At 44.9% G+C, this 27134-nt stretch overlaps 1 long non-coding RNA gene across 5 annotated transcripts in view; it reads right to left on the reverse strand.

Moving 5' to 3' along the window:
* The window catches only part of LOC132837238 (uncharacterized), a 50274-nt gene that overhangs the window by 9674 nt on the left and 13466 nt on the right, over window positions 1–27134 (reverse strand). For 2 of the 5 annotated variants that reach the window (XR_009647446.1, XR_009647442.1), the window contains 3 exons: window positions 18857–18922; window positions 7433–7703; window positions 4156–4249 (listed from right to left, as the gene is read on the reverse strand). This is a non-coding gene — a long non-coding RNA (uncharacterized LOC132837238). Of the gene's footprint in view, window positions 1–878; window positions 944–4155; window positions 4250–7432; window positions 7704–18856; window positions 18923–27134 lie in introns of all 5 variants that reach the window. The other 3 variants (XR_009647445.1, XR_009647443.1, XR_009647444.1) reach the window with 2 other exon arrangements.

Consider the following 27134-nt stretch of genomic DNA (forward strand, 5'->3'; position numbering starts at 1 on the left):
CATGTCCTTTTCCACAGTAAATACTGATGCAAAATATTCATTTAGTATCTCTCCTATCTCAAGCAGCTCTACACAAAGGCCGCCTTGCTGATCTTTGAGAGGAAAGTGAGGACAGCAGATGCTGGAGATCAGAGCTGAAAATATGTTGCTGGAAAAGTGCAGCAGGTCAGGCAGCATCCAAGGAGCAGGAGAATCGACGTTTCGGGCATGAGCCCTTCTTCAGGAATTTTTAACCTACTGCGAATCCTCTTGCAAGAATATCTTCCTATGAAGAAGCTCTCTTCCTCCCTCTACAAGGATTTCAGTGAGTCCCTCTCTCACTGCACACCCCAGATCATCTGATCTTTGAGGGGCCCTATTCTCTCCCTAGTTACCCTTTTGTCCTTAATGTACATGTAAAAACCTTTTGGATTCACCTTAACACTATTTGCCAAAGCTATCTCATGTCCCCTTTTTGCCCTCCTGATTTCTCTCTTAAGTATACTCCGACTGCCCTTATACTCTCCTAAGGATTCCCTCAATCTATCCTGTGTGTCCCCGACAAATGTTTCCTTCTTTTTCTTAACCAAAACTTCAATTTCTTCAGTCATCCATCATTCCCTATACCTATCAGCCTGTACTTTTACTCTAACAAGCATATACTTTCACCAGATTCTTGTTATCTCAGTTCTGAAGGCTTCCCATTTTTCAGCTGTCCCTTTACCTGCGAACATCTGCGCCCAGTCAACTTTTGAAAGTTCTTGCCAAATGCCATCAAAATTGGCCTTCTTCACTAGCAATGTTTAAACGTGGCGGGGATTTAGAGGGTTCAGATAAACTAGAGAAAATCTCTACTTTCACTGAAACAGAAATGTTATGAAAGTATATATATCTTTTACCAGCATTTTGATTTTTGAGATGGTGAAAACTGAGTACACCAAACTGCTATCCATTTTGGAGTCATCTATAATCAAGAAACAATAAGCAAAATGAACCGAAAGGTTAGAGATCAGAATGTCAAACCAACAGCAAACGATGCCTCAAAATTAAATACGGAGTGATAATTAAAGTCACAGCCCCAAACCAGCAGGAATACAAACCTAAGCTATTGGCTGTTTGTTGACCATAGAGTCATAGAGATGTACAGCATGGAAACAGACCCATTGGTCTAATCCATCCATGCCAACCAGATGGCCCAAACTAATTTAGTCCCACCTGCCAGCACCCGCCCATATCCCTCCAAACCCTTCCTATTCGCATATCCATCCAAATGCCTTTTAAATGTTGCAATTGTACCAGCCTTCACCACTTCCTCTGGCAGCTCATTCCATACACGAACCACCCTCTATGTGAAAAAGTTACTCCTTAGGTCTATTTTATATCTTTCCTCTCTCAACCTAAACGTTTGCCGTCTAGTTCTGGACTCCCCGCCCCGAGGGAAAAGACTTTGTCCATTTATCCTATCCATGCCCCTCATGATTTTGTAAACCTCTATAAGGTCACCCCTCAACCTCCAGAGCTCCAGGGAAAACAGCCCCAGCCTCTCCCTATAGCTCAAATCCTCCAACCCTGGCAACATCCTTGTCAATCTTTTCTGAACCCTTTCAAGTTTCACAACATTTTTCCGATAGGAAAGAGACCAGAGTTGCACACAATATTCCAACAGTGGGCTAACCAATGTCCGGTACAGCCACAACATGACCTCCCAATTCCTGTACTCAACACTCTGACCAATAACAGAAAGCATGCCAAACGTTTTCTTCATGATCCTATCTACCTGCGACTCTACTTTCAAGGAGCTATAAACCTGCACTCCAAGGTCTCTTTGTTCAGCAACACTCCTGAGGACCTTACCATTAAGTCTGTAAGTCCTGCTAAGATTTGCTTTCCCAAAATGCAGCACCTCGCATTTATCTGAATTAAACTCTATTTGTCACTTCTCAGTCCATTGGTCCACCTGGTTAAGTAATCTGAGGTAACCTTCCTCGCTTCCACTGCACCTCCAATTTTGGTGTCATCAGCAAACTTACTAACTGTACCTCTTGAACTACTGCAGTCCCTGTGCTGTAGGTAGACCCACAATACCATTAGTGAGGGAATTCCAGGATGTTGACCCAGCAACACTAAATGAACAGCTAATATATTTCAAGTTGGGATGGAGAGTGGCTGAGGGTGAAACTTGCAGGAGGTGGTATACTCATGTAACTGCTGTCCTTGCCCTTCGAGATGGAAGTGGTTGTGGGTTTGGAAGGTGCTACCTGAGAACCTTTGGTGAATGTTTGCAGTGAATCTCAGGTGGTACACACTGCTGCTACTGAGCACGGGTGGTGGAGAGAGTGGATGGTCTGGATGTGGTGCCAATTAAACAGGGGCTGTGTTGTCCCTGGATAATGTTCGGCTTCTCAAGTGTTGCTTACAAGGTGCACTGAAGAAGTACGTGAGTGAGTGTGTGTATGTACGTATGTGCGCGCACATAAAAGTATGTGTGAGTGTCAGTGAGAATGTGTACCTCTCTCTCTCACACACGTGCACACCTTTATACTGTCACCCAAACACTCTCCCACTCATACTTTCTCATACACTCTATGTGAGCAACATTAGTTTAAACCCGAGTGGAGCAGGATCGCTAGGGTTACTTGCCAGAGTGTCTCACCCACCTTGTTTCTGGTTCTGGAGTTTAATTGGAAGCAATGTGACGAGACAAAGGATCAGAAACATTGGGACAATGAGTACTGCCATCTCAGTGCTGTGTGCCTGTGCTGTATTCAGAGAATGATTTCCTGTCAATAACATCATTCCTTCAGCAAACATCAACCCCAATGTTCCCTGTTGCTCTGACTCCCTGCCAACACCCGTCCATTTGGAGGGAAATCCCTGTGTCTGTGAAATTCGCTCCAAACCCTCACCATCGTGGTGACATCACTGTTTCTGTGCAGCCTCTCATTAACAACATCCCACCACTTCAGCCCAGACTATTCAATGCTAAACTCAAAAGATCACTCTGCATCCACTCTCGCTAAATTGTTGACTGGAAATTATTGTCCCACATTTTCACTGCCTAGATATATCGAGGCAAAACTTTCCTGTGTCATCCACCTGTCAGTGGCAACTGGGCCATTCACAGAGAAACATCGGAAATATCATTGAGAGGAGGCCGTTCGGCCCCTCCAGCCTGCTCCGCCCATTCAATGGGATCATGGCTGATCACCCAACTTCATCCTAAGCCTCCCCGCGCTCTCCCTTTCACCCCAAAGAACTCTATCCAACTCCTTCCTGAACAACATTCAGTGTTCTGGCCCTGGCTGCTTTCTGTGGCAGAGAATCCCACAGGCTCCCCACTCTTTGGGTAAAGACATTTCTTCCCGTCTCACTCTTGTCGCATCTCCTTCAGAAAGTGATCCCCTGGTTCTCGACTCTCCACCTGGCACCAGGAACACCCTCCCTGTGTTTACTCTATCATGTACTTGTTCAAACTTAATAGATTTCTATGGGATTCCCCGTTAACTCTTCTCAACTCCAGTGAATATCGAGCTAACCGATGCAGTCTCTCTCCACCCATCAGTCCTGCTATCCCAAGAATCGCTCTGGGAAACCTTTACTGCTCTCTCTCCACAGGCACAATGTCCTTCCTCAGATAAGGTTACGCCAAACTGCACACAGGTCTCCAGGGTGTGGTCGCACCCTGTCCAATTGTGGCAAGCCATCCCTGCTCCAGGACTTGAAACGTCTCTCTGTGAAGGTCTCCCTTATCTTAGCAAGGATTTTACACATTCTCTCTCTCTCTGTCTCTGTTTTTCCAGAACTGTGTGTTTATAACCTAAAACATTAACTCTGTCTCTCTCTCTCTCTCCACAGATGCTGCCACCCCTGCTGAGTGCCTGAAGCAATTTTCAGAGTGTTCATGTCAAGTCTTCAGCTGCACCCCAGTGAAGAACGAGCATGGATCATGGATGAAGAATGGATTACCTGGCACTGTGACACAGATGGTATTACTGGTCACATTAGATATTATTCCACTGGGACCCCTGTTGATCACAAGACAATGGTACCGGCCTTGGCATTTGGACTGGAAGGATTCAATGGCCGGCTCTGTCCTGTCTGAGCTAGAGTTGTAATTCCTGCTAGCATTGTTTAAGGCTTTCTTTTGAAAGTACCATTGAAAGTAGGGTCCAGTACCTTAGCTTAATACACATTCTGGAACATGCCAACTCCCAATCAGAACCTCCATTTTATTGGCTCTGGGGGTGAGGAAAACCCCCAGCAACAGGAACTGGAAGAAACAAGACAAAGAGGAAATAACAGATCGGATGCTGAAATTGTCTCTTTTTTTCACAGATGTTATCTTCAACGACAGGATAATAATTGATGGAAAGGAGAAATAAAACAAGCGAGATTTCACATCATCATAAAGTCTCCCTATGTAGTAAAATCTACACTGTGAAAGATTTGTGTTAACGATGGATGGCCAAATCATCCAACCGTTGCCTCTCTGTATTCAATGATGTTACCATCACTGTCCCCATCCTCTTCCCACGATCAACCTCCTGATGGCTACCGTCACTGTCCCCAACCTCTTCAAACCCTCTTCCCACGATCAACATCCTAGGGGTTACCATCACAGACCCCACCTCCACTCCACTATCAACATCCTGAAGGTTACCATCATTACCCCCATATTCGTCCCACTATCAACATCCTGAGGGTTACTGTTGGGAAAGTTGACATGGTTTGCCTGGAAGCCGTTTTCCTAATCTGGCTGAGAAACCATTTTGTGTTCTCAGAACTTTGCTAGCTGTGCATTCCTTAGGCTTAGGTAATGTGAAAGGTAGGCCTGATCTTCCTAAGGTGTCACGTTAGTATTTTTCCCACTTTGGTGAATGATCATGGCAGGCTGTAGAATGAGTCAAGCGGACACAGAGTTGTCAATCAGTCCGACTTCCTTTACAAGTTATCGCCACTTCATGGTCGTTCAGCTAATTAGTGTTAGCAATCTGTGTAAATACTTGTGGAATGCATAATGGTGCTTAGTTTTGACCCTAATGACTAACATCTAATTTAGTACCAAACTGTGTAATCAACGCTCAGCCCCGTCTGCTGTCTCTATATAATCCTGTAGTATCCTGATGTACATCAGAAAAGTACCGAGCCACAGTTAGGATGGTGAATTCCTCATGATATATCGTGGAATAAACTAATCAGTTCTCCAGGTCTCAGTCTCGAGAGCTTTCTTCAACAGTTACCATCATTATGCCCATCCCCACTGTCAACATCCTAGAGGTTATTGTCACTGTCCTCACCCCTACCTCACTGTCAACATCCTGGGGGTTACCATCACTGTCCCCATCCCTACTGTCAACATCCTGGGGATTGCCATCACTGTCCCTATCCCCACTGTCAACATCCTGGGGGTTTCTGTCACTGTCCCCACCCCCATTATCAATACCCTGGGGGTTACTGTCACTGTCCCCATCCTCACTATTGACATCTAGGGGGTTACCGTCACTGTCCCCATCCCTACTGTCAACATCCGGGGGGTTATTGTCACTGTCCCCATCTCCACTGTCAACGTCTTAGCAGTTAATGTCATCCCCACTATCAACATCCAGGGGGTTACCGTCGCTGTCCCCTTCCCTACTTCAACATCTTGGTGGTTACTGTCATCCCCACTGTCAGCATCTTGGCGGTTACTGTCATCCCCACTATCAACATCCAGGGGGTTACTGTCACTGTCCCCATCCCCACTATCAACATCCCTACTGTCAACATCTGGGGGGTTACTGTCACTGTCCCCATCCCCACTGTCAGCATCTTGGCGGTTACGGTCATCCCCACTATCAACATCTAGGGGGTTACTGTCACTGTCCCCATCCCCATTATCAACATCCTGGGGTTTACCATCATTGTCCCCATCCCCACTATCAGTATCCTGGGGGTTACTGTCACTGTCCCCATCCTCACTATCAATATCCTTGGGGTTACTGTTACTGTCCCAACACCGCTATCAACATCCTGGGAGTTCCTGTCACTGTCCCCATCCCCACTGTCAATATCCTAGAGGTTACCATCACTATCCCCATCCCCACTATCAACATCCTGGGGGTCACCGTCACTGTCCTCACCCCTACCCTTCTATCAACATCCTGGGTGTTACCATCACTGTCCCCACTCCTACTCCCTGTCAACATCCTGGGGGTTACCATCACTGTCCCCACCCTTACCCCACTATCAACATTTTAGGAGATACTGTCACTGTCCCCACCCCTACCCCACTGTCAACATCCTGGGGGGTTACCATCACTGTCTCCATCCCTACTATCAACATCCTGGGGGTTACTGTTACTGTCCCCACCCATACCCTACTGTCAATATCCTTGGGGTTATCATTACTGTCCCCATCCCCAATATCAACATCCTGGGGGTTTCCATCACTGTCTGCAATCCCACCGCACTATGAACAACTTTGATGTTACCATCAGCCTCCCCCAGCTTGTATTGTCTAACTTTCTAAGTTTCTCTGATAGATTGACTCTACAATTCCTTGTTAAGCAGAGGTCTACAGCACAGAAACAGGATCTTCAGCCAGCTGAATCCATGCCAGTCAAAAGCAACTAACTTTATTCTCGAATATAATTTTCCCAGTCATGGGGTCATACAGTACAGAAATAGACCCATCGGCCCAATGCGTCCATGCTGACCAGGTCTTACAAACAAAACTAGTCCCATTTGTTTGCATTTGGCCCATATCTGTCTCAACCTTTCCTATCCATATATCTTTCCAAATCTGTTTTGGAGATTGTTATCGTACTCACTTCTAACACCTACTCGGGCAGCTCATTCTAAATATGCACCACCATCTGTGTGAAGAAGTTACCCCTTCGGTCGCTTTTCAATCTTTCTTCTCTCACTTGAAACCAATGCCCTCTAGTTTTGGACTCCCCTGTAAGGCTATTCACCTTACCCCAGCTCATATTTCTGTCAAAAAATACAAGTTAAACGTCAAGGACCACTTAATCTGACTCTAGCCTGGCATCACAAGTGAACATCTAAATCCTTCTTCAATGTGATGAAGATTTCAGCCTCTCTCACCCTTACCGGCAGTGAGTTCCAGATTTCCCCACAACCCTCTGGGTGAAAATATTTTCCCCCACATCCTGCTCTAAACCTCTTATCCCTTATTTCAATCTATGCCCCTCCCCTAGTCATTGATCATTCCATCAAGAGGGAAAAGTTTCTTCCTGTCTACACTATCTACACCCATTATTTTATACATCTCAATCATGTCACCACACTCAATCTCCTCTGCTCTGAGGAAAACAACCACAGTCTATCCAATCTCTCTCCATCACAGAAACTCTCCAGCCCCCAAAGTAAAATCTTGGTAAACCTCCCTCTGCACGCTCCCCCAGTGCTATCACATTGCTCCGATAATGTGGATTTGTATAGAGTCACTTACAAACTTAATGATCACTGAAACGGCGAGGAATTTGCTGTCCAGGATGCTGGTTAGAAACAACACAGTGATAATTGTCCTCTTGATGTTTGCTGATGTTGATGATTATGTGTACAGTTCTGCTGTGATTGGAGTATTCCCAGTAAATCTCCTCACCATCCTTCTGGAAAATGTATTGAATTGAAGTCAAACCAAGCGGTTTAAAGGGGTGCTGTCTCCCTCCACTACCACGTTTCCAGGCGGGCACTCAGCTCTAGGACTGACAGAACGATGCCTGTGATTAAACAAAACAGTTAGGCACCTTTCTAAGGCAGCAATTGTTGTGGTCAGCAACAAACAATACTCCTACCATACTCTCAGAGAGAGTTACATAGTCACTAAGAGAGTCAGAGGGTCATAGAGCATAGAAAAGTACAGCACAGAATAGGGCTTTTGGCCCACGATGTTGTGCTGAGGTTTAATCCTAGTGTAAAATTTCATAACTTATCTTATGCACCCCTCAACTCACTGCTATCCATGTGCATGTCTATCAGTCGCTTAACTGTCCCTAATGACTCTGCTTCCACCACCACAGCTGACAATGCATTTCATGCATTTACAACTCTCTGGGTAAAGAACCTACCTCTGACGTCTCCTTTATACCTTCCTCCTAAAATCTTCAAACTATGACTACTCATACCAGTCAATCCTGCCCTGGGGAAACGTTTCTGGCTATTGACTCTTATCTATTCCACTCATTATTTTTGTACACTTCGATCAGGTCTCCTCTCTTTCTCTCCAGACAGAAAAGTCCGAGCTTATTCAACCTTTCTTCATAAGGCAAGCCCTCCACTCCAGGCAGCATTCTAGTTAATCTTCTTTGCATCCTCTCCAAAGCCTCTGTATCTTTCCTATGCTAAGGCGACCAGAACTGGACACAATATTCCAAGTGTGGTCTCACCAAGGATTTGTAGAGCTGCAGCAAAACCTCGCGGCTCTTAAGCTCGATCCCCCTGTTCATGAAAGCCAAAACACCATATGCTTTCTTAACAAACCTATGTACTTGGGTGGAGAAAGTGAGGACTGCAGATGCTGGAGAACAGAGCTGAAAATGTGTTGCTGGAAAAATGCAGCAGGTCAGGCAGCATCCAAGGAGCAGGAGAATCAACGTTTCAGACATGAGCTCTTCTTCAGGAATGAGGAAAGTGTGCCAAGCAGGCTAAGATAAAAGATAGGGAGGAGGGACTTGGGGGAGAGGCATTGGAAATGCGATAGGAAATGCTATCTACTTGGGTGTTAACTTTGAGAGACCTATGCACTTACACACCCTAGATCCCTCTGTTCCTCCACACTGCCAAGAATCCTGTCTTTAATCCTATATTCAGCATTCGAGTTCGACCTTCCAAAATGCATCATTTCGCATTTATCCAGGTTGAACTTCATCTGCCATTTCTCAGCCCAGCTCTGTCTATGTCGCGCTACAACCTGCAGTAGCCCTCTATACTATCAATGAAACCTCCAAGCTTTGTGTCATCTGCAAATTTACTAACCCACCCCTCAACCTCCTCATCCAGGTCATTTATGAAAACTACAAAGAGCAGAGGCCTTAGAACAGAGCCCTGCGGGACCCCACTCAACACTGACCTACAGCAGAATACTTCCCATCCACAATCACACTCTGCCTCTGTCAGCCAGCCAATTCTGAATCCAGATAGCCAAATCTCCCTGTAACCCATACTTCCTGACTTTATGGATGAGCCTACCATGGGGAACCTTACCAGATGCCTTGCTGACATCCATATACACCACATCCACTGCTCGACCATGTCAACCTGTCTTGACACCTCCTCAAGGAACTCAATAAGATTAGTGAGGCATGACTTGCCCCTCACAAAGCCATGCTGACTGTCTTTAATCACACCACGCTTTGCCAAATAGTCATAATTCCTATCCCTCAGAATTCTTTCCAAAGCTTTGCTGAGCACAAAGACTGACTGGTCTGTAATTGCCAGGGATTCCCCTATTGTCCTTCCTGAAAAGATGAACAACATTCGCCTCCTTCCAATCCTCCAGTACAACTCCTGCGGAGAGGGAGGAGGCAAATATCCTCGCTAGCGGCTTCACAACCAACTTTCTCACTTCCTGTAGCAGACGATGATAAACCTGGTCTGGCCCTGGGGACTTATCAATCTTAATGTTTTCCCGAAATTTCTAGCACATCAACTTCATCAATCTTGATCTGGTCAAGACTGTATCCCCGCTCCTCTGAGTTTTCACTGACAACAAGGTCCCTTTCCTTGGTGTAAACCAAAGCAAAAAACTCATTTAGGGCTTCCCGTATCTGCTCAGATTCCATGCGCAAGTTCCCTCAGTTATCCCTGATCGACCCTACCTTCTCCCTGATCATTCTTTTATTCGTCATGTATGAGTGAAATGCCTTTGGGTCTCTTAATCCTACTTACAAAGCTTTTCTCGTGCCCCTTCCTGGCTCTCCTCAGTCCATTTCTCAGCTCCTTTCTAGCAAGCCTGTAATCCTCTAAAGCTGTGCTAGATCCTTGCTTCCTCCACCTTACGTAAGCTGCCTTCTTCCTTTTGACAAGAAGTTCCTCTGTTCTCGTCATCTAAGGTTCCTTAATCTTACCTGTCTTAGAGGAACAAGTTCGTGCATCACTCGCACCAACTGCTCCTTAAATAGTCTCCACATGTCTGCTGTGCCCTGTCTGTGGAACAATTGCTCCCAGTCTGTACCTCCCAAATCCTGTCTGATAGAGTCCATAATTTCCTTTTTCCCAATTAAGTATGTTCTCTCAGTAATTGCTCCTTTCCCACCTCAAGGCTATGCTAAATGTGAGGCAGCTGTGATCACTTTCACCAAAGTGCTCTCCCACTGAGAGATCTGACACCTGTCCTGGCTCGTCGCCAAGCACCAAATCGAAAATGGCCTTTATGGGCAGCACGGCACAGTGATTAGCACTGCTGCCTCACAGTGCCAGAGACTCAAGTTCAATTCCCTCCTCAGGCAACTGTCTGTGTAGAGTTTGCACATTTTCCCCACGCCTGCGTGGGTTTCCTCCCACAGGCCAAAATGTGCAGGTTAGGTGAACTGGCCATGCTAAATTGCCTGTAGTGTTAGGTGAAGGGGTAAATGTAGAGGAATGCATCTGGGTGGGTTGCTCTTCGGAGGGTCGGTGGACTTGTTGTGCCAGGTGGCCTGTTTTCGACACTGTAGTTAATCTAATCTCCACTCATTGTCCTGTCCACATACCGAGTAAGGAACCCCTCCTGAACACACCTGGCAAAAACAGCTTAGGAAGTTCCAGTCGATATTGGGAAAGCTGAAATCACCCAGAATAACAACCTTGCTACTTCTGCACTTTTCCAGAATCTGCATGCCTATGAGATCTTCAATCTCTCAACTGCAATTAGGTGGTCTGTAGAAAACTCTTGCTGTTCCTAACTTCCACCCATACTGACTCTGCAGACAAAGCTTCCTCAACAACCTTTGTTTCTGTAGCTGTGAAGCACTCTCGGATTAGCAATGCTACACCCTCTCCTCTTTTTCCACTCTCTCTGTTCCTTTTAGGCGTTCTAAACCCTGGAACATCAAGCGACCATTTGTGCCCCTGTGGAACCCACGTCTCCATTATGACCACAACATCATAGCCCTAAGTACTGTACCATGCTCTAAGTTTGTCACTTTTATTTTGGACACTCCTTGCATTAAAGCAGACACACTTTAACCGATCCCTTTGTTTCGTCGCGTGAGAGACCTTCCTGATAGATTCAATACATCCTGCCCTGTCTGCAAATGACCCCCTCTCAGACATGTGGCTCTGATTCCCACTCCCCTGTTTAAACCCTCACGAATCACACAAGCAAATCTCCCAGCCAGGATATTTTTGCCCCTCCCATTCAGGTGCAACCTGTCCTTCATGTACAGGTCCCATCTTCCCCAGAAGGTATCCCAATGGTCTAGGTATCTGCAGCCCTTCCTCCTGCACCAGCCTCGCAGACACGTATTAAGCTGCATTCGCTGACTGTTCCTCATCTCACTATCTTGTGGCACCGGTAGCAAACCCGAGATCACTACTTTACTCGTCCTGCTCTTCAGCTTCCAACCAAACTTTCTGTAGTCACTTTTCAGACCCTCAATCCCTTTCCTTGCTATATCATTGGTGCCAATATGTATCACGATTTCTGGCTGCTCACCCTCCCCCTTCATTATCTTGTAAACCCAAACGGCGACAGCCCGAACCCTGGCATCGGGGAGGCAACATAACTTCCGGGAGTCCTGTTCCTGACCACAAAATCTCCTGTTAATCCGTCTAACTATTGAGTCCCCTATCAGTAGCACTTTTCTATTTTCCGCCCTTCCCTTCTGAGCCACAGTGCAAGGCTCAGTGCCAGAGACCTAACAACTATGGTTCTCTCCTGGTAGGCTATCCCCACCAGCAGTATCCAAAACGGTATACAGTAGAGCCTCGACATACGAACGACCCCGTTCACGACCAAATCAGTTTACGAACACGATTGTCCGTAAAGTTTTGCTTCAACATACATACAAAATTCAAGGTACAAATGAAAGGACAAACATAAAAAGTCCGTGTGCGACCATGTGGTTTCACTGTTCTGCTTTGCTACGCGCTTGTTGAACGCAAATGCTCTTGGGTCCTGCGTGATCTCATTCAGGTCGTCTTTGGCGCGTGCGCTGTGAACAGCCGTCCAAGCATTCTTACGCTAACCGAACAATGGGAAAAATTGATTCGGTTCTCGAACTTTACGGTTTGCGAACCAGGTTCCGGAACGGATTAAGTTCATAACTCGAGGTGCTACTGTACTTATTGCTGAGGGGAACGGCCACAGGGGATCCCTGCTCTGACCCTTGGTTCCCTTTCCACCCCCTGACAGTAACCCAGCTGTCTGGGGAATGACCACCTCCCTGTACATTCTCTCAGTTTCCCCCTCAGCCTCCCGGATGATCCATAGTCCATCCAGCTCCAGTTCCAGAGGTTTTCGAGGAGCTGGAGTTGGGTGCATTTCCCACTTAAAACCTTCCCAAAAGTCCTTCACTCCTCCCTCGCACCTCTCGGCAAAATCATAGAGACTCAGGAAGAAACAGAGAGACATAGATCTACAGAGGGGCAGAGTCATAAAGAAACATGGTCATACAGAGACATAGAGAAATACAAGATCAGAGTCATCGAGATTAATCGATCTCGTCAGAGAATTAAACCAAGTCGTAGACAGTCAAACAGTTACATAGAGAGATAGATGCACAGAGACAGGCCTCGCGGCTTGTACAAGATGCCTCACTTGGGGGGAGGGGGAATCTCTCCTGTCCCCCCAGTAACCACCATCCTGACCCTCGGGGACGGGACATGTTGACACAGTCCGCTCTCCCTCGGCGCTTTTCCTTCCCGCGTGGCCCCGGCGCCATTTGAGCTTCAGGCCCCGCCCCCTCAGGCCCCGCGCGAGATGGCGGTTAACGGCCGCCTCGTGCCCCAAGTGACCGTTAGCAGCTGCTTCAGGGGAAAGACTCTTTAAAGGGACAACCCTTTCAGGAGAGAGAAACAACAGGGCCGGCTCCGGGACTCGCCAAACTCAATCATAATGACAAATACACACACAGACAGAGAGGTGGGAGTGAGCAAGAAATTGTGCGGCTGCACATCAAGACCAAAGGCCACTCTCCCGAAGGACGGCTGTCCCGGACTCGAAACGTTGACTCCGCTTTCTCTCTGTCTGTCTCTGGACAGATGCTGCCAGGCCTGAAGCACAAACAAGGTCCTCGGGGGTGAGTCCGAGTTCAGGATATTATTAAGGTTCGGTTGGCAGATGGATGACAGTGTGGGAGGGTATGCAATGGGATTAGAAGAATAGAGGCGGAGACTGTTTCCTAAATGGGGAAAGGTTTCGGAAATCTGAAGCACGAAGGGACTTGGGAGTCCGAGTTCAGGATTCTCTTCAGGTTAACAGGCAGGTTCAGTTGGCAGTGTGAGAAACAAAACTCACATATTACTAAATTTCAGTCAGAGTCAAATTCTGAAGCAGCGAATTTTATTGATATGTACTTGCAAGAACGGGTGTCTAATGAGTAAGCACCCTGATCTGAGGGTTACATTCTGATTTATGCTGTTCAGCTGCATCTCTTGGTCCTCCCCTTTCACCCTATCACAAGCTCTAGTTTCGCTCCAACTCTTTACTTCGCCAGTTACTCTCAGCCTGTCACCCCTTACTCTTATTTATCTCATTCCTTCCATGTGACTATCCTGGCATAGTTTGCTGTCTTCTTGCAATCATCCTGCCAAACTAAATTCCATCCGTTGGCCACACTATTCTCCTGTTACTGGTACATCCCGCTACACGGTCGCTCTGCCCTATTAGTCAGAGATAATTCTACCTGTTTTTGCTTCTTTCTGTTTTCCTATGCCTGGTACATCCTGCTCCACGATGGCTCTGCCTTATTATTCATAGATAATTGTATCTGTTTTTGTTTCTCACTATTTAGTATTTGCATGTGCAGCCTAATTTTATAATGTAAGCTTTTGCAGAAACACCTGTTCCCTTATTCTGCACAATTTTAACCCTATACTTTACAGGAAGGCAAATGTAATGTCAGCATTCATTACACGAGGGTTAGAATACAAGAGCAGGGATGTACTGCTGAGGCTGTATAAGGCTCTGGTCAGACCACATTTGGGACATTGTGAGCAGTTTTGGGCCCCCTACCTGAGGAAGGATGTGCTGAACTTGGAGGGGGTCCAGAGGGGGTTTACAAGAAAAATCCCAGGGATGAAGCACCTCTCATATGAGGAGAGGTTGAGGACTCTGGTTCTTAAATCAATGGGGTTTAGAAAGATGAGAGAGAATCATCTGATTGAAACTTACAGAATATTGAAAGGCCCATTTCATGCATCTGTCTAGATACATCTTTATTGATGCTATCTTCTGGGGTGTGTTTCCAAACAAACAGACCTATGGGGTGCAGGAAGACAGTTCCTTAAATATGGCATTGCAGCTTGACACTGTGGTGAAGTAAACGTTTAGAATGCTTGCCTTCACTGGTCAGAGCACTGACAACAGGAGTTGGGGCATCATGTTACAGCTGTACAGGATGTTGGTGAGACCATTTTAGAATACTGTGTATAGTCTTGGTCAACGTGCTGTAGAAAGGATGTCGTTAAACTCGAAAGGTTAGATTAACAAAGATGTTACCAAGGTTGCAGGGTTTGGTTATAAGCAGAAGCTTCATAAGCTAGGAGCTTTTCTCCCCTGGAGCGTTGGAGGCTGAGGGGTAACCTTATAGAGGTTATAAAATCACGAGAGGCACAGAAAAGGTAAATAGGTATGGTCTTTTCCCCAATGTAGGGGTGTCCAAAACTAGTGGGCATAGGTTTAAGGTGAGAGGGGAAAGATTAAAATGGGACCTGAGAGGCAAATTTATCACACTAAAGGCAGCGAGTATATGGAATGAAGTGGTAGAGGCAGGTACAATTACATGTAAGAAACATTTGTAAAGGTACGTGGATAAGAAAGGTGCAGAGAAATATGCGCCAAATGCAGATAGATGGGACTAGTTGAGTTTGGGCAACTGTCAGCATGGACGAGTTGGGCTGAAGGGCCTGTTTCCGTGCTGCATGACTCTATGAAAATGGATGAGAATAACAAACTTTTCCTGAAAGACTATCAGAGTGTGCAGGAGGAGCTGTGAATATATGGGGCATTATACAGACCAATGTCTCTTGGCAAAGCACATGATTGGAACAAGTCAAAAACTGACTCTGACAAATGTTATTTCTCTGTAGTCTGAACAGAATGTGGCCATCTCTGCCAAGGTGGAAAGTGGATGTAATTCTGAAATGTCCTTGAACCAATCGACTTGCTCAGCCAGAAGGCATTGAAGAGTTTGCAAAGGGTTAGGAATCATGTGCAGTGCAGAGCAGAGCGGGTAAGGAGGTCAGATTTCATTCCCTTAAGGACCATCACAGACAGGAACAGGAGAAGGTCATTCGGCCCCTCGAGCCTGCTCATCCATTCAATAGCATTGTGGCTGATGCCCCATTCCTCATGCTCACTTTCCTGCACTTAAACACGTAACCCTCAATTCCCTGACTGATCATGAACCTATCTATCCCACCCTTAAAACTACTCCCTGTCCCCACACACAAGGAGTTCCAACAACACGCAACCCTCAGAGAAGAAACTCCTCCTCACCTCAATCTTCAATTTTGAATCAGATGATTGTTTGTTCCTGACAACAGTCGTCAACTCCAGATGAGGCACCCTCAGAGGCATAAAGTTCACCAAGGAGGAAGAAACCGACAACAAACTCGCATTCCTGGACGCCACAGTCGAAAGAAAGGACAACGGAGAACTACAAACCTGCATATACAGAAAACCGACAAACACTGACCAAATACTTAATTACACCAGCAACCATCCTAACACACACAAACGAAGCTGTCTCAGAACACTATTCCAACGAGCCACCACACACTGCAGCACAGACGAACTTAGGAAAACAGCGGAGAAACACCCATACAATGAATTCAAGAAGAACGGATACTCAAAAAATACAGTCTGCAGATTCCTCAAGAACAAACCATGACAAGCAGACCAAACACAGCCAGAAACCCGAACCACTTTACCATACATCAAAGAAGTTTCAGAAATGACAGCCAGACTACTAAGACCCCTCTGAATCCTCGTAGCACACAAACCCACCAACACTCAAACAAAAACTAACAAACTTAAAAGACCCATTACAATCCATGTACAAAACCAACGTTATCTTCAAAATTCCATGCAAGGACTGCCACAAACACTACTTAGGAAAACAGGAAGAAAGTTAGCCACCAGGATACATGAACACCAGCTAGCCACAAAAAGACACGACCCTCTCTCCCTCGTAGCCCTACACACGGATGAAAAAAACCCATGAATCCGATTGGGACAACACATCTATCCTGGGATAGGCTAAGCAAAGACATGCCAGAGAATTCCTGGCACTCCAACCACAATGCCATATACAAACACAGATCGAGATACCATCTATCTACCCCTCAGAAGATGAACAGGAAATGACATCACCACAGACTCCAGGAACCCAATCCAGGACAAACATATAAATAGAAAGCAGGAGACAACACCTTCCCTTCACTTGGAGGTCACCACTGATGATGTTATCTGGCCAGGTAATGAAACGTCTGGATATCAAACCTACACCCTAGACAATGGTGACTTTACATTAACCACTTGCTAAAAACATAACTCTACTGATTTAAAAATTAACTGCCCTCTTTTTCACTGCAAAATAACTTGTATGTTTCCTCCCTGATGCACTATTGGAGTGAGCAGTAAATAAAAGAAAGGCACTTTACCAACGTATCTAAATGAAGTGGGAGAGGGTGCACAGGGAGAATTACCAGCATTTTGCCTTGAGGGCTGGAGAGTTTCAGTGATTGAGAGAGATTGGACAGACTGGGATTGTTGTCCCTACAGCAGAGTAGATTGAAAGAGACAGATGTATAAAATGATGAGGGATGAAGATTAGGAGAGGCAGGTGGGGGAGGGGTATAGATTGAAGGTAAGGGCCAGGAGGTTTTGAAGGGATGTGAGGAAAATCTTGTTCACCCTGAGGGTGGTGTGCAATCTGGAAGTCACTGCACCTAAGAGTGGGAGAGGCAGAAACTTTGATCACATTGGAGGAGGATTTAAATGTGCACTTGTGACTCCAAGACTATGGAGCCAAATGCTGGGGAAATGGAATAAAAGAATATCGAGGTGGTTGTTTCTGACCAGCACAGACTCTGGCCTTTTTCTGGGCTGTAGACATCTCGGAAACTATGACTAACTCACTTTGAGATGTGTAAGCTACATCCAAGATACCATCTAGCGTGATTTTGTACATTTCATGTTCAGAGATGAGGGGTTTGTCGTTGAAAGAGAGTTTCAGCAGTTAAGGCCAATATGTTCTGGAGTTTAGAAGAATAAGGGAGATCCAACTGAGGGATATAGGGTGGTAAAGGAGGTGGGATTGACAAAGGAGACAGAGAGGATGTTTCCTCAGGTTAGAACGAGAGGGTCATTGTTTCAGGAGAAGGGGATGGGACAAATTGAAACGAAAGATGTTGAGAAATGGCTTCTCTCCAAGGCAAGGGGGTGAGAATCTCTGGGAATTCACTTCCTAGTATGTGGGTGCATGTCGGGACACTGAATAAATTGAAGGAGGGGACAGATAGATTGGTAATCAGTGAGGGGTTAAAGGGAGGGGGGCAGGAAACTGCAGTGAGGCTGGGATGAGATCAGCCGCAGCTGTATAGAATGGGGGAAATAGGGTCCCATGGGCTCCTAGCCTGTATGTTGTGTTGATCGTCCAGCTGCCTGAACACTTTTTAGTGTGGCTAGCTCATAGCACATGCTCAGAAAGCTCTGAATCTGAGGGCCTAAACTGTGTGATGCATCACAGTCTATTAGTCACGTAGCAACCAAGACCATTAGATATAGCAGGCATTTGACCCATCAAGTCATCTCTGCCATTCCATCATGGCTGATGTTTGTTAACCTCATTTTCCTGTCTTCTCTCCGTAACAGTTGATCCTCCTACTGATCAAGAACCTATCTCTGTCTTAAAGATATAATGACAGCCCTCTGCAGTAATGAATTTCACAGATTCCCCACTGTCTGGCTGAAGAAATTCCTCCTCATCTCCTTCACTCTGAGGCTGTGCCTTCGGGTCTTAGTCTCTCCTACTCGTGGAAACATCTACTCTATATCCACTCTATCCAGGCCTCTCAGTAATCTCCAACTTTCAACCAGATGCACACTCACCCTTCTAAACAAGTCCAGACTGCTATTCCTCAACCTCTCCTCATATGTCTTGTAAATCCTTCTGCAGCCTTACCCCTTCCTCAATACTACCTGTCCTTCCACCGATCATTGTGTCATCAAAGAAACACTCAGGGCAATGAAATGAAATACTCCTCATGTGAGTGATGCTAGACCCAGAGCAAATGGCTCTTTGCCCCCAAAGACCAAGGCCAGAAGGGACCAATCTCAAACAATAAGCTGTTGTACTGGGGCAATCAACAGATTGATGTCCCAGGGCCTAAAATGTAGGAATTCCCTGAAAACAAGACGCAAGGTAAAGCAATTAACCATCAGTGTAACGTTTTCTCTTTCAATTCACATTGCCTGTTGTTAATTTAGTTGACATAGATGGAACATCTCTATGATTTAGATGATTGCAAACACTATCGATGATTAATAAATTCAAATGTAAAAAGATTCAAAAAGCTTGGGCAGACCTTTACTCCATGCTGTAAGCAAGAGAAACACTAGCAATGTTTAAAAGTGGCTGGGTTTTTGAGGGTTAAGATTAACCAAAGAAAATCTCCACTTTCACTGAACCAGAAATGTTATAAAGTGTATATATATTATATTCTTTACCAGCCTTTCTTGGTTTTGAGATGAAGAAAACTGAGTACACCAAATTGCTACCTGTTTTGGAGTCATCTATAATCAAAAAACAGGAAGCAAAGTGAACCAAAAGATTAGAGATCAGAATGTTAAAATAACAGCAAACGATGCCTCAAAGTTAAATACGGACTGATAATTAAGTTCAAAGCCCCAACCCAACAGTAATATAAACCTAAGCTCTTGGCTATATAGCAACATTTTCAAAGCAGTTCACGAATCAGGTGACTCAATAACATCGAATGTGTATTTTGCATCAACATTCACGACAAAGTTTGCACCTACCTTTCCAGAACAAGCTCACATAGGGAAGGTGGAGGCCCTGGGTAATTTACAACCTTTTTTATTATTAATCACTCATGACACATGGGCATCACCCACTGGACCCTGTGTTTATTGCCCAAGTCATCCTTAGTTGCCTACTTGAGAAGGTAGGGATAAACTTCTTTCTTAAACTGTATCCCTATGTTCTTCACTGAAGAGTACGTGGCTCCAGCATAGCTCAAAACTAAAGGATCAGATAAAAAGATGGAAAGTTTTCTTCAACAGCAGTCGGACAGTCCCCAGGTGACAAATAATATCTGTCCCTGCTAAGTTTCTCCAACAATTTCGGAATTTCTTTGCCTGAAGAAAGCTAATGGTATGCTGACCTTTATGTTGAGAGGACTGGAGTACAGGGATGCAGAGGCGGCTCACTAGGTTCTTGAGTTGAGGGGGTTGCTTTAAGAGGAGAGACTGAGTAGGCTGGAATTATAATCATTGGAATTTAGAAGGTTGGTGTGGGGACGAATCTTACAGAGACATATGAAATTATGAAGGGAATAGATGAGATTGAAGCAGGAAGAAAGTTGCTACTGGCGGGTGAACAAGAGGGCATTGACTCAAAATTAGGGGGAGTAGATTTAGGACTGAATTGAGAAAGAATTTCTTCACCCAGAGGGTTGTAAATTTGTAGAATTCCCTGCCCAGTGAAGTAGTTGAGGTTTCTCATTGAATGTTTATAAAGCTAAGACAATGTTTTGAAGAGTAAAGGAATTCAGGGCTATGGTGGGAGGCTGGGTAAGTAGTGCTTAGGCTAGGAAAAGATCAGTCACGATGTTATTGAATGGCAGAGCAGGCTCAAAGGGCCAGATGGCCAACTCTTACTCCAGATTCTTATGTTTGCAATTCTTAGTGGTCAATCATCCCAAACCTAGATCATCATTGAAGGAGTTTCTCAGATTAGTATCTTTGGCCCATTCACTCTGAGCTGCCTCAATGACTTGAATGAAAGTCCAAGTTGGTACTCTGATTACACAATATGTAGCACTATTTGAGACTCCTCAGGCACACAAGCAATCTCTGGCCTAACACTGTAAAAGAAGATCAGTCACATGGAACACGTTTTATGTAACAGAGCATCTCAATACCCTTCAGGAGAGTTTGCAAAATAAACATTGGGCACCGACACATTGAATGGTATTCCCTTGAATGACGAAAATTTTGATTGCAGGGCAAGTTTTGAACAAATATTAACAAGGAGAGAGGCAAACTGGTTGAGGGATGGAATATCAGAACATCCTGCTCAAGCAAGGCTATAATGGAGTAATGACAAGCAGAAATGCTAAAGTGGGCAGAATGAGTGGAATGCAGCTATCTCAGTGAGGAAGTGCAGGTAACAGAGGCAGGGAGCAACACAGCCCAATATGCAGATATCACAGAGTTACGGACTAGATATTAGTGATTCAGTGGGATGTTTGCAATTTTTAACTGGAGCAAATTTCTGCTCATGGAAGCAGTAGCTTAGTGGATTATTGGCAGACTATTAAACTAAGGATCCAGGTAATGTTTGGGGGATCTGGTTTTGATGTCCACTATGATACATGATGGAATTTGAATTCAATGAAAATCTGGAATTAAAAGACTAATGATGACCTGGCCGATTGTTGGAAAATCACACTTGGTACACTGAAGTCCTTTTAAAGGAAGGAAATCCTGTTCGTACCCAGTCTACTGTACATGATTCTAGATCCACAGCCATGTGGTTGGCTCTTAACTGTCCTGGACGAGCGAGTGATGCCCACATCCTGTGACTCAATAAATCAATAAAACATTCAGTGCTGTGGAATACACTGTCTGATAATTTAGCAACAGTGTAATAATGGAGACATTGGGTTGTCTGATGGGGTAGAATTGGGTAATGTCAGCAGATGTGTGAAAACTAATGCCGTGCCTTTGGATGAGCCCACCTCATGGTGTTGTGTGGTTGGGACTAGCAGGAGCCAGGGATAGGGGGTTACCAAGTTCTAGGTTTTTGGAAAGGAAAGTGAGTTTGGAACTGAGGCCACGTTGGTTTTCACTGGATGGACAATAATGGTTGAATTAAAGTGACAAGGACCTTACCAGATGAGAGCAAGAACTGTTACCAATATCAGTGAATGGGAGGAGGGTGAGTGGGAAAATAGTCAAGAGATGAGAAGTTGGTTCTCGTGGACACGAGGAGCTCCCAAGGTAGGAGAAGAGCAGGAGGAAGTTGAGTATTCAGGACTCTGACAAAGTGGAACTTCAGAGACAGTTTCAGGGAAAGGAGGGACATGGAAGAGACAGCTGCTCAGATTATCTCAATCTGAATAACAAAGCAGTTGCATGAGCTCCTTACAAGATGGAGGAAAGAGAAAGAGAAACTTTTCAAAAGGAAGTGCGAAGAACGTTAGAAAAAATATTAGCAAGCCGGGTGTTCACCACAAATTTGATATAATTGACTTTTTATCCTTTTATTAACACCTGTAACCTATCTAGAATTGCCACACAGTCAATTGAGAAAGACTACAATGAATCAAATTGGATGCTGGATGTAATCAACAGCAAATTCCAACTCCTTCAGTTATGGAAGTTACTCTGGCAGTTATGTAGTTATCTTAGTGTTGTAATGCATACTTGGTATCATATGACAGGGCTCCAGTAACAGATAATGATAGGTTAGCCGAATCACTGGTACATGAGCTAATACTGAAAACAATGAAGTTGTAATGTGACAGGTTAAGTGTGATGGAAGGAACCAATGTGGCAGACGGTGATTAGTTTAGAAAGATAAAGCAAGCCAGCATGATTGGTTATGCTAATGTTATCTGATAAGCATGGGAAGAACAACTGTATAAGTTGCAGGAAAACAAAGAGCCTGTGGAGAGCCAGGGAAGACATTTAGCTGGCTCCCATAGCTTTGATTTTCTGTGTCCCCTGGTAATTTTTTATAAAACACTGAGTGATTCTTCCATAACATAGTCAGAGGGAGATCACTTCAATGAGCACTTAGAAATTAGAAATAGGTTTTATACAGTGTGTTTAACACAGTGCATTTATTTCACTGTCATCCAGAACAGTCATCCCTTTCACTGAGCTGGAGTTCATTAACTTCACTAGAAACCTGCCTCAGTGAATATCATTCAGTTATCAATTACAAAAAATAATTAAGTTCTTTGACATAGCTCCATATCAGGTGGGAATTGAACACCGCTGGTGTTTCAGCAGCTTGGATTTCACAATGAATCTCTTCCCACAGTCAAAGCAGAACAGTCTCTACCTTCCGAGAGATTGCTGGTGTTTTAACAGGTTGAATTTATGAGAAAATCCTTTCCCATCGTGTGAACAGGTGAATGGTCTCTCCCGTGTGGATCCCTGGTGTTTAATGAGGTTGGATGATGGCTTGAACCCACACCCACAGTGAGAGCACACGAAGGGTCTGTCGTCACTGTAAGGATGTTGTTGGGATATTAGTGCCCCAGAGTTTTTAAAACACCTCCCACATTCTGAGCATTTCAAAGGTCTGTCCACTGTGTGAACTTGCTCTGGTTTTGGCAAGGTGGATGATCGAGTGAATCCTTTCCCACCCTTGGAACAGATGAATGGCCTTTCCCCAGTGTGGCTGTATTTAGATTGTGACAGGCAGTGATCTACTGAAGACTTGTCCACATGTACAACACACGTACAGTTTCTCCCCCAACTGTGAACGGTGCTTTTTTACTTCAAAACCCAAGGATATTCAGATGGCAATAAACTCAGCAGATTGGGAAGTGATGCCTGGTTTTATGTCTCCTCATTGCAAATCATCTTCCAATTCCCTGTGAAGTTCATTGAAAACAAAAAGCAAAACAAGTGAGAACCCCAAAAAGAAAATGTTTAAAATCATCAGATGTAAGAGCAGAAGTAGGTAACTCAACCCAGCAAGTCTGCTGTCACCATTCAATGAGATCAGAGTTGATCCAATAATCCTCAGCTCGATTTTCCTGCCTTATGCACCCACCTGTGAATCCCTTCCCAATTAAAATCTATTTATCTCAGCCTTGGACACTCTGAGCAGCACAGCCTCCACAGGCCACTGTAGTATTCTGTACTCTAACAGCAGGAATTCCTCCACATCCATTTTAAACAGGTGATTCCTTACTCTGAGATTATGTCCTCAACTCTCAAACAAGTAATAACAATCTTCCTGAATCTACAATGTCAAGCCCCTCAGAATCTTTCCATAAGGTCTTGTCTCATTCTTCTGAACTCCAATCAGTACAGAAGCAGTTAGCTCAAACTCATTTCCTGAGAAATTCCTCCCATATCCAGGATCAATCTTCTGAGTACTCTTTGGACTGCCTTTCCCAAAACAAGAGACAAAAGCAACTCTCAGTATTCCAAGTGTGATCTGACTCATGTCTTGAACAGTTTTAGCAAAACTTCCATTTTTTTCTTCCCATTCCCTTTAAATAAAAGCCATTTCCTTTCCTGAATACCCACTGAACCTGGATGCTAGTTTTTCATCTTTCAAGCAGAAGGACCAACAATTCTCTGCGCTGCAGTTTTTTGCAGTGGTTCTCCCTCGTTAAATAATATTCACCTCTCCTGGTCTTGCTGCTGAAATGCATATTAGATTAGATTCCCTACAGTGTGCAAACAGGCCCCCACTGACCCTCTGAAGAGTAACCACCCAGACCCATTTCCCTCTGACTAATGCACCTAACACTACGGGCAATTTACCATGGCCAATTCACATGACCTGCACATCTCTGTGACTGTGAGAGGAAGCCGGAGCACCCGGAGGAAATCCATGCAGTTTTGGGGACAATGTCCAAACTCCACACAGACAGTGAGCCGAGGCTGGAATTGAACCTGGGACCCTGGTGCTGTAAGGCAGCAGTCCTAACCACTGAGCTACCGTGCTGCCCGGTATATTTTCCCACATCATATTCCACAGTGCCGGAAGGAGAATGAGAGGGGTTTTATCGACCAACTGCTCTACCATACCTTCAGCATAACCTCCCAAAACAGTCACTTCCACCACCATGAAGGACTGCAGAGCAGGTGTATGTAACCAACACTCACTTGAAATTCCCTCGAACTCATAACATCCCAACATCCTGTGCTGAATGAATAGAAACTTTCTCCAATTTAATCAAGTATGTGGGAGCAGAGTCTGTTCAAGAGAGATGTGAGGAATGACTTTAATATGAAAAAGGTGGAAGAAGTTTGGAAATCAATCACTAAGTTGTTTTTTTCCCATCTGAGACAGATCAACTTTTCAAATCCCTCTATGATAGTGATCATTCTCACCTCTAATCTCTGCCAGCCACATAATCTTTCAAGATATCTGCACTTACTTAATTTTGGCCTCTTGAGCATGGTCCATTAATCTCCCCAACAACAGTGGATGATCTTTCAGCATGAAATATTTAAAAAATCAAATTAAGTACCAAGTCATTAAAATGGAGGAGCCAGACCAGGCAAGGTGTCTTAACTGCATGTCGGCAGAGCTGGTGGACCCCATTGTGGTTCATAGTTACGGCCACCATAACAAGTGTTGGTTGAGGGATTCCAGCTCAGATTGTTGAGCTGAAGTCTGAGCTCCGAACATAGCCACACATCAGGGAGGCGCAGGAGTTACCTGGATGCTCTGTTTCAGGAAGCAGTCACAGCCCTCGGATTAACCACCTCAAATCGATCAGTGGTCAAGGACAGAAGGGTGTGACTATGAGTGAGGTAGGTAGAGGAAACCAAAGGGTAGTGCTGAATGAGCCTCAGCCCTTCAGCTTGTCCAACAGGTTTGAGATTCTTGCTCCCTGTGTGGATGAGTGTGGGGTCTATAGGGAGGATGAGTAAACTGACCACAGCACTGTGGAAGAGGGAGCCATTCAAGAGGATGGAGAAAAGAGAAATGCAAGTGTAATCGGAAACAGTGTAGTCGGGGGAATAGAGACTCTTCCCTGTTGCCAGAATCGAGAGTCCCGAAGGCAGATTTGCCTGCCTGGTGCCTGGCTTCACGAGCGTCATCTGGGTTGCAGAGGAACGATCCAGTTATCGATATAGACAGATCGAGGGAAGTTCTGCTGAAGGAATATGTGCAGCTCAGGAAGAAATTTTTAAAAATCAAAAAGGTAATAATCTCTGGATTACTACCTGAGCCATAAAGTCAGCAAGATTATAACAATAAGATGTGTGTGGTTGAAAGATTGGTGTGGGACAAACAGGAGGTTTGAATTCACTGAACATTGGAGACAGTACTGGGGAAGAATGGAACTGTTCCGATGAGACAGGCTACACGTGAATGATGCTGGAATCAGAGTCCTGGAGAATGGCATAACCAGGGTCTGTATATTGGACATTAAACTAAAACATGGAGGATTGTTTTTCAGCTGCGTGCAAAATTATGGAAAAGTCAAAATGGGGAAGTGCTCAGCACAGGTTAAAGCTTTCACAACATGTTGCAAGACAGAAAGTATGGTAAGGATCTGGAATCTAACTTCAGGCACAGCAGATAAGGGGACAAATATGAGAAGGGAAGAGGGACTTGTAACTAAATACACACAGTCTACAGAACAATGTAAATCAGCTGGTACACCAGAGTAAACTTGGCACTCACAATGTTGTAGGTGTCAGAGAAAAGGCTGCAGGAGGTTCAGGGCTGGTAATCGAAAAGACAATGGGCAGAGTCAGAGGGGTTGCCTTGTTTGCAAGAAATAAAATTAAATTGACAGCAAGAAGTGAAATAGAGTCAGAAGGTGTAGAATCTGTGAGGGTAGAGATCAGGAACCACAAAGGGAAAAAGACGCTGAAGGAACTTGTGTACAAGCCATTAGCCACTGTCATGATGGGGGGGAGAAAACACATCAGGAGATTATAAAAGCATCTAAGGAACTGTTGCAATAATCATTGGGGACTGCAATATGCAGGTGGACTAGGAAAAGCAGGATCATAGTGGTTCTCAAGAAAACGTGGAATTATCTGAGAGATTTTTTGTTTGGAGCAGTTTGTGGTAGAGCCCACTCAGGAACAGGCAATTCTGGATTTAGTGATGTGTAATGAGGGAGACTTGATTAGGGAGCTCAAAGTGAAGGAACTCTTAGGAGGCAGTGGACATTATATAATCGAGTTCCCCCTGCAGTTTGAGAGGGAGAAGATTGATCAGGTGTAACGGGATGACAATTAGGTAAAGGTAACTACAAAGACATGTGAGTGGAGCTGGACAGAGTTGATTGGAAGGGTGAGCCAACCAGTGAAGACAGTGGAGTAGCGACGGCAGGAGTTCCTGGGTTAATTCAGGAGACATTGCAGAAATTCATCCCAAGGAAGAAGAAAAATACTAAGGTGAGGACGAGACAACCCTGGTTGACAGGGGAAGTCAGGGAGAGAATAAAGGCGACACAAGCAGCATATAGTGTGGTAAAGATTAGTGGAAGCCAGAAGATTGGGAAGTCTTTAAAACACAGAAATAACTTCAAAAACAAAAGGTGGTGACGGGGAAAGAAGTAAAATATGAGAGCAAGTGCACTAATGCAGAAGAGGGCTGCAGGCAATTTTCTTGGATATCTAAACGGTTACAAAGAGACAAGAGTGGACATTGGACATCTTGAAAACAATGCTGGAAAAGTAGTAATGGGGAAACACGGCATGGCAGAGAATCTGAAGAGGTATTTTCCATCAGTTTTTAACAGTGGAAGACTCCCAGCAACCAAACAGAACTTCAAGGGAAACTTGGGGACAGAAGTGAATGCATTGGTCATTGGTAAGGGGAAGGTGCTGGGAAGCTGAAGGCGGATAAATCACCAAGACTGAATGGACTACACTCCAGATAACTGAAGGAGACAGTGGAGTAGATTGAAGGGGCACTAGTGATGATCTTTCAGAAAGCACTGGAGTCAGGCAGGGTCCCAGATGACTGGAAAATGGCTAATGCAACACGTGTTTAAGAAAGGGAGGCAGAGGTAGGAAACTACAGGCTACGTAGCTAGAA

This window comes from Hemiscyllium ocellatum, chromosome 49 (assembly GCF_020745735.1).
Source record: "Hemiscyllium ocellatum isolate sHemOce1 chromosome 49, sHemOce1.pat.X.cur, whole genome shotgun sequence".
Classification (NCBI taxonomy): Eukaryota; Metazoa; Chordata; class Chondrichthyes; order Orectolobiformes; family Hemiscylliidae; genus Hemiscyllium; species Hemiscyllium ocellatum.